Consider the following 15,851-nt stretch of genomic DNA (forward strand, 5'->3'; position numbering starts at 1 on the left):
TCCCCTCTCCCCTAGAGGCCCAGTTCTAGGAGGGAAGCTTGGCATGCCCTGTGCCAACTCCCCTAAGAGGAAGGTGTATCCAGAAGGTCAGGCTCAAACAGACATCATCTGGTTCTGGGTTCTGCACTGTAAGCCTATAGGTTGCACACAGCTCCACAAGCTTCTTTGATGTCAGGCCCATCACTGAATCACATGCTGCCCCCCCCACCCCCAGGGTCTTTCTCCTATCTGTTTCTTCTCTGTGGCTGTCACTTAGTTCCAAATGTGGGGAGACAGAAAACAGCTGCCTGTGCTTTCGTCCTATTCCTCCAGCCCCTTGCTCGTATCCTCTGCACCAAATTAAAGCAGCCCCACGTGGTTCAGTCTTTGCTGTTGAACTTAATTTTCCATCCCTGGATTCCCTGGGCCTACCCTGGACATTCCACTAATTTGAAGCCAAAGTTGATACTGGAGTTCGTAGAGGGTTCTCTGTGTCCTGGGAGAGCAGAGACAGATGCTAGGAGCCTGTGTGACATGGCTAGATAGAGCTGGGTTTGCATTCAGAGTCTGAGAGTCCCCCATCCCAGCTCAGAAACCACGTGTGCAGCTGGTGTGTGGGCGCATGCGCGCGCGCACACACACACACACACACACACACACACACACACACTCCCTGGCAACCATAGCTCCTACCACAAACCCTGCAGATTTAGGACTCAGGTAAGAAGAGAGTCAGGGATGGACGAGGGCAGACAGCTCGCAGCTCCTCTCAAAATGTTCCTTCCTAGGACAGATATCATGTGTTTTCACTCATAGGTCTAACAAGAGAAACTTAACAGAGAACCATGGGAAGGGGAAGGAGGGAAAAAGTTAGGGAGCGGGAGGGAGACAAATCATGAGAGATTCTTGAATACTGAAACCAAACTGAGGGCTGAAGGGGGAGGGGAGAAGGGGAACGGGGGTGATGGGCATGGAGGAGGGCACCTGTGGGGAAGAGCACTGGGGGTTATATGGAAACCAACTTGACAATAAACTATAAAAAAACAAAAAACGTTCCTTCCTAGAGCTGGCGACGTAGATCAGGGGCCAGGAGCTGGCAGCCACCTGAATGGAATCCCTGGCAAAGAGGGAAGAGAGGGCTTGGCAGTGAGTGTGTGGATCTCTACTCCAGGAACCATCCCCGGAGCCAGTGCAGCCACATCTCCTCACTGTCTGGTCTATACTTCCTGCTTCCTACCACCCCCACCTGCCCTCAGCCACCACAGCCCCAAGAACCAGCCCTTCTAGTTCTCATCATCGGGGTTCCCTCAAAGCAGCATGGCGGTTGAGAATGCCTTCACCTCCCCCAGCTCCCAAGTATATAAGCAGTCTCTTCTCACAATCCCTGGGCAGCTCTTTCTGACCATGTCCTGTCCCTGTGTTTTAATAAAATCATCTTTATGGGGCGCCTGTGGCTCAGTCGGTTAAGTGTCCGACTTTGGCTCATGTCATGATCTCACCATTGCTGGTTCCCAGGTGTGAGCCCCACATGGGGCTCTGTGCCAACAGCTCAGAGCCTGGAGCCTGCCTCAGATTCTGTGTCTCCCTCTCTCTCTCTCTCTCTCTGTCCCTCCCCCACTTGTGCTCTGTGTCTCTCTCTCTAAAAAATAAATAAACATTAAAAAAAATAATAGTAAATTGCGGTGCCCGTGGTTCAGTCGGTTAAGCATTTGACTTCGGCTCAGGTCATGATCTCACGGTTTATGGGCTTGAGCCCTACATTGGGTTCTGTGCTGACAGCTCAGAGTCTGGAGCCTATTTCAGATTCTGTGTCTCCCCCTCTCTCTCTGCCCCTCCTCCATTCACGCTCTGTCTCTCTCTGTCTCAAAAATAAATAAACTATGAAATAAATAAAAATTAAAAAAATTAAAAATTAAAATCGGCTTTTTGCACCAAAAAATTCCTCTTCAGATGGCATCTGGGTGGCTCAGTCAGCTAAGCACTGGACTCTTGATTTTGGCTCAGGTCATGATCTCATGGGTCATGAGTTTGAGCCCCCGAGTCAGGCTCTGCACTGATAGCACTGAGCCTGTTTGGGATTCTGTCTCTCCCTCTCCCTCTGTCCCTACCACATGCTCATGCTCCCTCTCCCTCTCTCAAAATAAATAAACAAACATTAAAAAAAAAAAAATAAGAATGACCCTTCCAGCTTCCTTGGCCCTCCAGAAAAGACAGAGGGATAGGGTGGGGGTGGGGGTGGGGGTGGGGGGAAGGAGCTCCCAGGACTACCTTGTCTTGCTAATCTTGGTCTCCAGCTGAGGGGATTCCTTTTTTTTAATCTTTTTAAAATTTAATTTAAATCCAAGTTGGTTAACATATAGTGTAATAATGGTTTCAGGAGCAGAATTCAGCTATTCATCACTTACAACACCCAGTGCTCATCATAAGTGCCCTCCTCAATGCCCATCATCCATTTAGCCCCTCCCCCCACCCAACGCCCTCCAGCATGTTTGTTCTCTGTACTTAAGAGTCTCTAGGGGCTCCTGAGTGGCTCAATCAGTTAAGCTCAGGTCATGATCTCATGGTTCCTGGGTTCGAGCCCCGCGTTGGGCTCTGTGCTGACAGCTAGCTCAGAGCCTGGAGCCTGCTTGAGATTCTGTGTCTCCCTCTCTCTCTGACCGTCCCCTGCTCACACTGTCTCTCTCTGTCTCTCAAAAATAAATAAAAAACATTAAAAAAAAAAGTCTCTTATGGTTTGCCTCTAGCTGAGGGGATTCCTAAGGGAAGTTCTTTTCAAACGAGACTTACACCAGCCCACCCCATGTCATGAAAATAACCCCAACACTTCCAAACAGCAAGATCTAAGAAATTTTAATCTCTCTGAGGGTATTGGAGACATCACCAAGTACAAGGGAAGCCCCTCTGGAAGGAGAATGTCAGAAAATAGGCAGAGAGCGGGGTGAGGACACAGCAGCCCTCACCACCCTTGCCACCCCCTCCTCAACTTTGCCACACAGGGCCATTTGCTTCCTACAAACCAAGGCTTCCTGCAAGGCCCCTTGTTGTCACCTGTCATGTCCAGCTGAACCTTCCAGTCCAGCTTCCCCAGCTCAGTCCTTTGGAATCCAGTTCTTCAGGATTCTTGTGTAGGCTGGGGAAACTCCCTGGAGGAGGCCAGCCCATTAAACAGAATCCAGAAAGCAGGTCACAGCTGTTCTCCGCACCAAAGGGAAAAAGAACACACCAAAGAGTCTCTGCTTTGCATGAAGGACACCCTAGAAGGAAGACGAGAGGCAGTGTGAGGCCACCTCACTGCTCGGTGACCAAGTCCTCACACACTGGCCGGGGCTAACCCATCAGAGTCCGAAAGAAGCAAGGAGCAGCACTTGGAATGTTGGCGCAAGTCCGTGGCAAGGGTGGGGGTGCACCTCTGGGACCGGCAGAGGCATCGGACTAACCAGAGCACACGGACTATCTCCGGAGGGACATCTTTGCTGGAGATCAGAGCTTGGAGTTTTAGGGAGCATTTCCAATTAATTCAATTCTAGCAATCCTCTGGTTGTTTTCTAGTAGCAGCTTCCTTAGACATCAGAGAGGCTATCTTCCCTTCCCCATGACAGGGCCCTGTTGACTATTAGAGATGAGCAGACTGAGACCCACTAAGGGTCAGTGACTTTGTCCCGGGGTCTCACACTAGAGCCATGACAGGGTGGGGAAGGAGCAACAGACCCAATTGGGGGGAAAGGTCATATGATGCTAATACTCAGGAACGATCTTGTTCCTAGCCCTGAGCTATCCCCCCACAAGCACACCCCTGGGACAGAATGCCAGTATGAGGATGAGAAGGACCCAAGGACTGGTCCCCAGAACAATCAGAAACACACACACTTACACACAGTGCAGAAAACAGGGCCCTAGCCTCCATGTGGTGGTGCCGTCTGTGGGAAGTTTGGGGGTGACTGCCCATAAGCCTGGGGGAGGGAGCCAGCAGGCAGGCACAGGCTGTGGGGGCGGTGGGCTGCCAGCCGCTGAGAGCCACCTGCTTGGCTTGCAGGAGGGCAGAAGGAAGTCAGGCAGAAAAAGGCTGAGCCAGTCTTCCATGGGAACCCGAGGAGCTGAGGACCAGCCCCACACCATGCCACAAGCCGCCCCCATGCCCAGCCCGCCGTAGGAAGGCTCTACACAGTACACAAGCCTGGCCCACAGTCCCTCTGCCACCACAGTCCCTAACACAGCCAACATGTGACCTGGACATGTGATCTGACAATAAAGAATATCCACAGTCAGTGCTAACTCCCCAGATCAAGGAAATCCCTGGACCTACAGCCTTGGTAATCACACAAACTGCAACCACACACTCCACCCCCCCCCCCCCCCCCCCCCCCCGCTCCCCTACACCCCCTCCCACACCCATACTTTGTCATTACCACACACTCCCTTCCCAGTGCACACCCCTTCACCCCCAAGACCAACTTCTTCCACCTCCTCCCTCCCCACCCCACCCATACCTTCCCCCAAGCACCCACAGGTACCCCACACCCTCTCCATGCATACTCCATACTCCTCCCCCAAGTGCACACCTCTGTACCCCACATTCTTCACACAATCCCCACACCTTCCACAGTTATGCACATCTGCCCCTGCACCCCCCCTACCTTCCCACCCTCCAGGTCCCCCCCACTCCTGCCCATCCCCTCCACCTCCCCGCCTCCCTCATCAGCTACCTGAAGAAGTTGACTTAGACAGCAAGAGGTCATGACCTTAGTGTCACTGGCAAAGAAGACTGTGGAAAGTAGATGGAAGGTTGAACCAGAAGAAAAAGGAAAACAGGACCATTCAGCTCCAGGGAGCAGCTCTGGGCCCTCCTCATCCACATTCCAGCACACTGGAGGCACTGGGGAGCCAGAATGCAAGCGAAGGGGACTCGAGGCAGCAGAGCCCAGGATCTTAGCCCAAGGGCCATCTAGCTCCCGCTGGCCTGGGGGCAGAATAACTTTGTTATTTCCTAAGTTCAGGGCACAGTGGAGAGGCCCTGGGATCCCCACAGACCAGGGTAGGCGAGGAAAGGGGTGCCCTGCTCTCAAGCCCAGAAACACACACACACATACCCAGAAAACACCACCAAACATCTGATACTAATTTACACAGGCGTGTGAGAGGCCAAGGTGTTAGTCCCACCCAGGGACATTTGCATCTACAAAAGCAAGTCTGAGGAGAGGAGGACCAGACCCAACCCATTCTGGAAGTGGTAAGGGAAATTTCCAGTGGCCTGGGAGGAATGATCCATTAATAGTTGGCCGGGTGGACCCTGACACTAGGCTGTGCCTCCTCATGGCTTCCCCAGTCTCAGCTCCTGAGGCCTAGGCGTCTCTTATTCCTGTCCAGGACACATGTACCCCCTCAGTGCGGCCCAGCAGGCAGCTTGTCTCTATGTCACTGACCCCTCCTATCCCTGGCCTTGCCTATTGTTGGCCAACATTGACCCAGGCGGCCCCCGGCCCTTCTTCAGTAGCCTTAAAGGATATCCTGCTCAGGGCCAGCGGAGGACACTGGCCCTGGAGGGAGACTAAGGAATCTAGTTTACCCAGGTCAAAGGAGAAAGTCCACTCAGGATGCAGGGCCCCAAGATGCAACTAAGATTGAGACCCTGCCAAAGATGGCCTCTCAGTGTTCAGAATCGCCAAACCACAGGGAAAGGGATACATAGATGGGGGCCTGGGAAGGAGGCAGCAGGCAGTGGCCGGTGGCACCAGTTCCCAGCCCAGATCCCAGCCAGGACTCCCCACATCAGTCTGGTCTTCCCCTAGATCTGTCCCAGAGGTAGGTCCCAGAGCCTTCAGCAGGACCCATCAGCACTGACTGCCAGGTATAGATTTCCTGTGACCTATTTCCCCACCAGGATGATGCTTAGAGCCTCAAAAGCCCTGGGTGGAGTTGGAGGCTCCCTCCTCTTTCCTGCTTTCTCCCTCTCTCCTCTTCCCACACAGACTCAAGAGCCTCAGAAGCCTTCCCTGGTCAACCCTTCCAATTCCTTCTTTTGCTTTTTGTGGCTCCTTAACATTCTGACGCTATGTGTGTGTGACACAATGGATTAAAATGGTGGCCCTGGTGCCTGGGGGCACAAGAATGACACATCTGCCTTAGATGGCACGAAAACAATTGTCATCTGTAAAGAGGGGCTAAGAAGACTTATTTTCTAAGCAGGAGGTGACCCTGGGCATGGGGGAGGAGAGCAAGGAATAAGGGCAATTCCTTTTGGTGTCGCTCAGTACATGCCTGATGCCTTTCTCCCACCTCCTATGTCCCACTCTGCACAGGAAGGTTCCAAGGGAGACAGAGGTCTCTATAGGTCAGAGCCTCAGTCTATACCGGGCAAAGGGGACATTCAGCAGAGGGGTGGACCAGCCAGGCACAGTGTAGCACATTCACATCCCACAGGATTAGGTGACACTGTTGTTGCTGGATGAGTGTAGCCAGGGTGTGACCATGGGTGCAGGCACTTTAGGGATAAGGTTCCATAGGCACCTTGCTGAAACGGTGTGAACCCCATTACAAAGTTAGTATCCCCCGGGGATGCGTCCGCAGTCCTCCCTGGAGTGAAGATGTCATATGTCATTCAGGTGAAAGGGAAAGAAAGGGGGATGGGCAGCGTCGGGCAGAGGTGGGGGAGAGGTTAAGTGAATATAAGCATCACAAAAATAGAAAGAAATGCACCTGCCTTTCTCCACTGGTATTTTGTGCTAGGTTTTGTCTTGTTTAATCCTCACAACAATCCTTCCGTGTGGATATTAACATCCTTATTTAATGGATGAGGAAAGTGGAAAACAGGAAAGGGACTGAATAAACCACCGCCCCCCGCCAAGGTCACCCAACTGGTAAACAACAAAATCAGGAATTAAACTGGAACTTGGTTGAGGCCAAAAATTCATAGTGTTTTTCCTCTCTCACAGAATGGGACCCAGGCACGTCACATCTTACCCACGTGCAAGCTGATGCTGCTGATTATCTTGGGACAACGCCTCCACCCTCTCCCCCGACACCCCAAAGCACTTCTTCACCATCGCAAGCCACTCAAAAACAAGCAAATCATCAACAAGTGAAAACCAAAAGAAAAGCCACCGTTTTCCAGATGAGAGGACCAAAGACTAATTGTCAAAATGGGAGAAGGGGGGTGGGAGATACAGGCTTCCGGTTATGGGACAAGTAGGTCACAGGAGGAAGAGGCACAGCACTGAGAGTCCAGTTGATCCTGTACTAGCATGTGAGGTGGCGACAGGTCAGATCACAGCCGCACTTGTGGTGCGCACAGCACAACGTACAGAGGAGTCGTGTTCCTGAAACTATGGTAACGTTGTGTGTCACGTATGCTCACATAAAAACATTAGGAAGAGAGGGGGGGCGCCTGGGGGGCTCAGTCAGCTGAGCGTCCGACTTTGGCTCAGGTCATGATCTCACAGTCCGTGGGTTCGAGCCCCGCATCAAGCTCTGTGCTGACAGCTCAGAGCCTGGAGCCTGCTTCACATTCTGTGTCTCCCTCTCTCTGCCCCTCTCCTGCTCATGATCTGTCTCTCAAAAATAAATAAATGTTAAAAAAAAATTTTTTAATAAAAAAATTTTAAAAAGAGAGAGAGAATCAATGACCAGAAGGAGAAATGACTTGTCAGGAGTCACACAGCTCATCAGTGACAGAAGTGGGACTTGTAACTAGGGCCCCAGACTCCCGCTCCAGTGCTCTTTCCAGACTGAGCCACCATCAGTCTATTTCCAGCGAAGGAAATCTCCCAGCCTTCCTGTTCCGGTCTCTCTCAAACTGGTCCATTCCTTTCCAAGCTTTGGATCACTTTCCTTAAGTTAAATAAGCTATCAAAAGCACACATTAGGCACCAAAAATTATTTTTTAATGTTTATTTAGTTTTGAGAGAGAGAGAAAGCACCAACAGGGGAAGGTCAGAGAGAAAGGAGGACTGAGGATCTGAAGCGGGCTGTGTGCTTACGGAAGGGAGCCAGATGCGGGGCTCAAACTCATGAACCATGAGATCATGAACCTGAGCCAAAGTCAGACACTTAACCAACTGAGCCACCCAGGCGCCCTAGCACCAAAGATTATTATTCCTTCTCTTATCCAAACAATTGAAACAAACTCCTAACTAAGTGTCTCTGTCTCCCCACTGACCCCTGAAGCATCTGCTCCACCGTGAAGACATTAAGACAATTCTGCAGATTGGCTCTGTTCATGTCATCCTTCTGAGGAAAAGGTTTTGGTCTCTCCTCTTTCATACTGGACATTCAAGACTCTCCACACTGAGCCCCAGCCCAGTTCTCTGTATGCCCCCCAAATGCTGATAGTTAATAAGCATTCCGTGGGGCCGCAAGTTTTCCCACGAATCTTCAGCCGTGCTAGTGCCTTCTGGAAAGCTCTCTGGCTCGCCCTCTATAAACGCCTACCTTTGTATTTGAGCCTTCTCTCATCTCCTGTGACAGAAAGTGACTTCTGCACTCTTTTGAACATCTCTAAAGATATACAGCGTTTATACTGTTTTGTATTATACCTACTAGTGATTAGGATAAAAATAATTTTTATCCAGGTGAGTTCTTTATAGTTACAAGGCACTTTCACAGACACAAGCCCATCAATCTTAAGATCAAGAATTGCCTTTTATTTACTTTGTCTTCCTGGCAAGGCTAAGCACAGTGTCCTACACTAGGGGCAGAGCTGTCAAATACTGTGTTCTGAGGGTGGCCAGACCAACCCAGAGGAGAATACCGAACACCTCTCCGCTATAGAATCAGGGACTCTGAATGAGGAAAGCAAAATTTTCGTTTGTTTCCGGGTTGCTACCCCATAGCATTTATTAGATTCTCAGAGTTCAGAAGTCCCTAAAATATTAAGCGCTATGGTCCTAGCTTCTATACGTCTATGAAATGCTGCCTCAGATGACACCAAGTCTTGGGGCGGCCATGTGACAAGTGCCTCGTACGCAGCTTACAGGATTACCCACTCCACAGAGCAACTCATTCAGTCACTTGTAATTTTTGGAGTTCAGTGTGGTTGCCTCAAAGTCATGGACCATACTGAATTTAAGTTTGTATCCCTAGGGTTCAGCACAAACTTGCTTGAAGGATGATAATGTAATTGTAAAAACCACTATTTTCTAAGCCCTTACTATGTATCAGGCCCTATTCTAGATAGTTCATTAATGAACTCATTTCACTTTTACCACGGCTTCCCCCCACCCCATCGTACTATTATTTTCCCCATCTTACAAATAAGGAAACAACTGAGGTGCCTGGGTGGCTCAGTCAGTTAAGTGTCCGACTTTGGCTCAGGTCATGATCTCACAGTTCACAAGTTCAAGCCCCATGTCAGGCTCCATGCTGACAGCTCAGAGCCTGGATTCTGTGTCTCCCTCTTTCTCTGCCCTTCTCCCGCTTGTACTCTGTCTCTGTGTCTCTCTCAGAAATAAATAAAAGCATTTAAAAACTAAAAAATAAATAAGGAAAAAGAAGCACAGAGAAATCAAGTAACTTTCCCAAAGTCAAACAACTAGTACCGGGAGAGCTGGGCTTTGAACCCATGGACTCTGGGTCCAACGCCATACTCTTACCTGCATCCTGAATTTATACCACCCCTCAGTTGATGAATCAACAAATATAAGAATGAATGGACAGAGGCTCAGAAGATGCCATCAATTAACCCACCTCTTGCCTCCACCCCATATTACCCATAGGACCATTACAAGAGTCTTTCTCAAACATTCCAAAGCTCAGCCAGAGTTTATCTACAAGGAATTCCCTAATATGCCAGTATAGAATCTCTATCAGAAAACAAAAAAGCTTGGTTTAGTTAATTCTTAGTGAACTAAGTTTTCCCAGAATACAAACTCCAGCAGGACAAGGACCATGTCTGTCTTCACTGCTGTGCACGGAGGAGAGCGTCAGTGAATAAAAGATAAAAGGCAAACTCCTTCAATGGCTCTGGCCAGGTTAAACTACTTTCACTTCATCCCCCACCTCAATTTCTACTTATTGCTCAGATGTTGGTTAACATTTAATGTTTTTATTTATTTCTTTTTTTCTTTTTTTATGTCTTTATTTTGAGAGAGACAGAAAGTGAGTGGGGGAGGGGCAGAGAGAGAGGGAGACACAGAATCTGAAGCAGGCTCCAGGCTCTGAGCTGTCAGAACAGAGCCCAATGCGGGGCTTGAACCCACGGACTGTGAGACCATAACCTGAGCCAAAGTCAGACGGTTAACCGACTGGGCCACCCAGGCGCCCCTGTTTTTATTTATTTTTGAGACAGAGAGACAGAGACAGAGCATGAGCAAGGGAGGCTTGAGGCTTTGAGCTGTCAGCACAGGGCCAGATGTGGGGCTCCAAATCATGAACCATGAGATCATGACCTAAGCCAAAGTCGGACACTTAACGGACTGAGCCACCCAGGCGCCCTTTGACTAACATTTAATTTATTCCAGGAAGTGTGACTACCCCAAACTCCCACTTTTGAGTTTCCAAAGCATCCCATGCTCCCTGCCCCACCCCCAACACACAGCCTACTTACCTGTCTGTATTCCCCACTCAACTCTAAGTTCTGGAAGGCTATCAGTCCTCATCACTGAAAGTACCTAAAGTCATTAGTAAGCCCTCAAAAAACATCTGTTGAATGAGTGAATGAGTTCTTTTTTAAACATTCTCTGAAAGACTTATCTCTCTTTGTGACCATAGCTTAACCACAGACCACTGTAAGAACAACCCTTTCTGTCATCAATGGACTCTTGGGGAAGCCCTGTTTCATTCAGAACTTGGGGCTCATTGAAACTTTTCCTCAGCAGTCCCTTCAGGGGAGCACCAAGGGAAGAAACCCAGGTGCTGGAGGTTTCCTGACCTGGAGTCAATCTTCGGTTCTTCTCTCACTAGTCCTACAATCTTGGGCAGATTTTTTAATCTTAATTCGAACCAAACCTACTCAAAACCTCAGGTCTCATATCGGTGAAAGGGGAGGAGACAGTTTCATCATCACGGGTCTCTCCAAGGTTAGGGGAACAGGAAAGTGAAGATCATGTTTAAGAAGCTACAGGTGGACAACACCTGACATTAAACAAAACTGTATGCTAACAGGGATTAAAGCAAAAACAAAACAAAACAAACCCACAAAGCTAAAAAACCCAAAAAACCTACAGGACACTCAATGCTGGTGGCTATTCTTCATCACATACTCTTGCCTCGTGGCACTTGAACTTTCGCTCAGGTGGCTCCTTTCCCCCTTCCTTGCTGAAACCATCTGCAACAGTGTCGTCAACACTGCACTTGAGAGAACTGTGTTTCAGAGTTGCCTGTCAGGGAATGATATCTTTCTTCTCTCTTAATTAAAAAAAAGAAATCTGCCTTTTTAAGGTCTAGAGTGGAATTCTGAAATCCTGGCCATAATATTTTTGGGGAAAATAATATAGATGTCTTCTCCCAGCTTCCTGTAATACCCAATTTGCAAGCGCTCTCTCCATGTTTGGTCAGAATTAAATGCACTCTAACGGAGCTCCTTGTCAGGTAAATAATTACCTGTAGGAAGGTGTAACAGCACGGCGAATCAGGAATGTGGCAGGTGCCCTGCTTCCAGAAAAGGGGGGCTCTCAAAAGAGGTCTCAACAGTGGGAGAGCCCCTTCATTACACTTACCTATATTCTAGGTTAGTCTAGGACCTAAGACCAGAAAGGCTCATACCTAGTTCTTCTCACTAGCGAGGCAAACCATAGCACTTCCTGAAAATGGAATCTCCTTGGTTCCTTCCCCTATGTCTTCTGGTTTGCTACCAAAGGGACCAACTACCCTTGGTAGAGAGAAGAACTTGGCTGTAGAGGATGCCTCTATGCACGCTTACTCCTGGTGGGCCTGGCTTAACCAGGCATGGGACCTGCATAACCGGCTATGTGAGCAGAGATGCTCTCTTCTAAAACACCCACCTCCATCTGGAAAGGATACGAGCAGAGGAGACGAAGTGGAATCTAGCCTTTAGGACAGGAGCCTCAGGAGCAGACATGTAGGATGCACAAAGCATAGCAAGAAGAACTGCAGAGAAGAAAAGAAATTGCCTAGAAGGTTCTTCTTTGTGACTAGGGGTGGCTCGAGAGAAAGGTCCAGGAAGAAGGGAATTGAACAGATTTTTCAGGAAGGAATGGAGGCCAAAGTGGTAATGTTTTGGTGAAAGGAAAACATTTTCTGCAGAGACAAATTATCTTTGGCTCCTCTTTGAAGTGCCATGGAGCCTCTGCAGGATGAAACTCCCTACAGGAAGTATCCCTAGAGAGGAAGGCGTGAATTGCTAGACTCCTTCAGCCACAAGTTCTGTATTCAGCCTCAGGAATATCGAGAACCTCTTTCTTTCCTCTTCCTTCTCCAGAACTTGAAGGCCTCTGCCCTGAAGCACAAACGGTGCCTTCTGTGTCCTTAATCTCTTTCACTGACATAGAAATTTGGTGTGAATTCCACCCCCAGTGTCCTGAGAGAACTTCCCAATCATCTGCACACAATTCTAATGTGCGGAAAGGCAGGTCCTGTCATTGGTCATCTTGTGATCTCTGGGGCAAGTGTAAAGTTCCAGCACAGCTAACTGCGTGACCTTGGGGGTGTCACTTCTCAGGGCAAGGATCTCCAAAGTCCTTTCCAGTTCTAAAAGTCGTACGTGGGATGTCCAAGAATCATAATATCCTAAGTTTAATCTTATAAACAAGATGCCAAATAAAGCAGATATGGAAATACTAAAACAAAAGATTTGCCTCAATTTTCCACAGTACCCCAAATCCCAGGGTTGCCCGGGAGGTAGCAAAATTGCTTGACTTTATTATCCCCAGGGATACACATGAGAAAGCAGAGAAAAGCTGGTGAGGTAGAAGCCTGAGGAATTCACCCTTGACCCCTGAACACCTGGGAATTAAGGAGGGGCAATGCTGGGCCCTTGCCCCTGAGAAGTTACTGTCTGAGGTATGTCCCAGTCTGGTGACATGTCATGGGCATTCGAGTCCAAGGGAAGCCAGTGAATTCCGTGACTCTGCTAATCCCTTTCCGTTCTCCCAAGACCCAACATCTCCCCGATAGTGGCATCGACGTTATGCGCACAGGGTCTGAAGTGAAACTGCCTGCTTAAAATCCCTCCTCTGTCATTTACTAGCTGATTGACATCAGTAAATGTTAGCTATTATATTATCTGCCAACGCAGCACTACCTTGTCTATGGACAGCCTTTGGGGGGTGTATGTCTCCCCACTTCCCTACAGATATCATTAGGCAGCCTTTTCTTCTAGCTCCTATCCTACCAATCCTTTTTAAAGAAAAGTAACCCTCTCCTCCAAAAAAAGAGAAGTAACCAAAAAAAAAAAAATAGCTACCTTGGTACCATCAGATCATTCTTCCCTTGTCCTATGTTCCAGAACATTCTCTATTCCATCCCCTTCTCCCACCCCTTCCCCAACCTCCACCAGCTCTCCCTCCTTTGTTGTTACCAAGGCTAAACTCAAGTGAATAATGCACATCAGGGTAGTATTCTGCCACTTTCAGAGTGCTTCTGCACACATGATTTTATTCGGTTCATGGGAAGCAATGTAATTCATCCTTAAAACAATCTTGTGAGCCCAGGGCATTATTTTTTCCCCACTTTACAGAGAAGCAAGCTAAGTCTTAGGTTCACAAGTTGTCCATACTCACAGAGCTAGGAAGTCAGTCACACAGGGACTCAGAGCTGAGCCTCCTGACTCCGAAGCCACTCACTGTTTTCTCTACTACCCCTCACTATCATGTCCAAGTTCATACCTGGGGATCGTGAGGAGCCTGAAGTTTATGACCAGTCACAAACCGCACCCCGCAAAAGCAACAAACAGTTCTCTTGTCTCTCTCCCTGCTAACTGCAGCAGGGCTGTCCAGGCTGAAGACCCTCCCATATGAGGCACCTACAAAGCGCCAGGCCCAGGTGGGGTGAGGAAACCACCGAGAGGGCACCAAAGGCCCACAAGGCTGTGGGGTGCCTGCTAGAGGGCCGCTATGTCATGGCAAAGACCCGAAGAATTCCAGGTCATTGGGCAATCCAGAAGGAGCACCCCAGGGAAAAATCCCGAGGCCCCAATACACTGGGTCTTCCTCAACCCAGCACACCCCGCGGGCTCCCTGACACTTCCAGGGAGAGGGAAATGCACAATCTCCTTCTGGCCAGGGCTGAGAGCTTGATCAAATTCAGACACACACACCCATGCACACTCAGCAGTAAATTCAGAGCCATGTAAATCAAACCTTGAGCTCATCCAAAGGCCAAAGGAGAAGCAGCCACAGCCTCAGTCCAGGGCTCCGGCTCGGAGCCACCATCTCCGACGCTAGCTGCCAGGCAGAGCTATAAAATATGCCTCTACTTAATTTTTCCATGGACGCAACCCCAGATGCAACTGCCAGGCTCCGGAGAAGATGCAACTGTGTAGCCTCAGAACCTCTCTACTGTAGGATGCACAGCTGGAATTGGGGAAGGAGGGGTAATCTGGGATCAGGTTTGCCACCCTCTGGAACATTTCTCTTCCAATATCTTTCCAAGGCCTAGTGCAGCAGTGGAGTAAGTTTTCAGCAACTGATACAGGCTTGGAATTCAGAGCAAATTACTTACATCTGCTTGGCCCCATCCCAGACAGTCAGGTAGTTTAGAGAGAGAAGGAGGGGCAGTGTTGGCCCACTCCTGGAAGCCGGGGTAGCTATGTGCTAAGGAATCTGGTGCCATGCTGGGACCAGCTAGCACAGGGTACAAAATTCCCCAGAGAATTGAGAAAAAGAAAAAAAAAAAAAACGTCAGGGCAGCAGGAGACAATAGAGATTCCATTCTAGGCGTGGCTGGTGGGACTGGGACAGGGAAGCCACAAAGACCCCAAAAGGGGGTGGGGACAGAGGGAGAGAAGGTTGGCCAGGAGGAGCCAGAGCAATAGCAGACTCTTTACACACAACACACACACACACACACACACACACACACACACACACACACACACCCCACCCTCAGCCAATTAGGGTGTGTGCACTAACCTCATACGTTTGGTAACCTCTTCTCACAACCCAGGAGCTGGCCAAGCCCCTTGGCTCCCCACCCTACCCCACCCCAGCTTGGCAGCGTCCCCTGGGCTTCCTGCAGCTGCCATTGCTCCCCAACATCAAAGTCGCCGCTGTCGGGAGCTGAAAATGAGAGACAAGTACCAGCCAGGAGAGCAGCGCCTCCGCAGAGGGCCCGGAAAGTCAGGCCTGAGGGTCCCTCTCTCTCCCCCAAGCTTCTCCTGGTCCTGCAATACCCTTATAACGGAGGTGCCAAGCCTGCCATCCGTCTGGCTAAAAAAATGTATATATTCCCCAGGCTGGATGCTGACTTTTCACCCACCGCAACAGAAAGCACCCCCACCCCCTACCCCAACTCCGGGGCAGGTTTTGCTTTTTATTTCTCATCTTAAACAAACCCCCAAACCATTGGTTGGTTCAGATCGCCGTGCAGCTGGAAGGCAGGAAGTGTGTTTAGAGAAAAGGGGTCGGAAGGGGGTACCCGGGGACTCGAGGCACCCCGAAACTGCTGGGGCGGGGTGGCGCAGGGAGTCGGCAACCTGCAGGGCGCCGCGGGCTGGAGCTCTCGCTGCCACCGCGTCCGCAGCTCGGCCGGCCGCTGGGAACCCGCGGCTCCTTCCATTGTTGCATCGGCTGTTGCCATGTTGGAGGGAGGGGAGCCCCTTGACCTCCGCTCCCTCCACTCGGCGGGCAACCTGCAGACCCCGGGCGGCGGCTCCGGGCCGGGTGCGCGTCCTACCTGTGCTCGCCGCGGGCTTCCCTGCGAGACCCGACGTGTCGCGTGCTCGGCGACGTGGGCTGCCGGCCCCGCGGCTCCAGGCGTCCCCG

At 50.0% G+C, this 15,851-nt stretch overlaps 1 protein-coding gene across 1 annotated transcript in view; it reads right to left on the reverse strand.

Annotated features, from left to right (window-relative positions):
• PIK3C2B (phosphatidylinositol-4-phosphate 3-kinase catalytic subunit type 2 beta) overlaps positions 1-15,844 on the reverse strand; it is a 65,441-nt gene extending 49,597 nt beyond the window's left edge. Inside the window, exon 1 of the mRNA XM_029933391.1 lies at positions 15,763-15,844. The gene's annotated coding sequence lies outside the window, so the exon portion shown is untranslated. The remainder of the gene's footprint in view (positions 1-15,762) is intronic.
• Positions 15,845-15,851: the final 7 nt, after the last annotated feature.

This window comes from Suricata suricatta, chromosome 3 (assembly GCF_006229205.1).
Source record: "Suricata suricatta isolate VVHF042 chromosome 3, meerkat_22Aug2017_6uvM2_HiC, whole genome shotgun sequence".
In the NCBI taxonomy this organism is placed as follows: Eukaryota; Metazoa; Chordata; class Mammalia; order Carnivora; family Herpestidae; genus Suricata; species Suricata suricatta.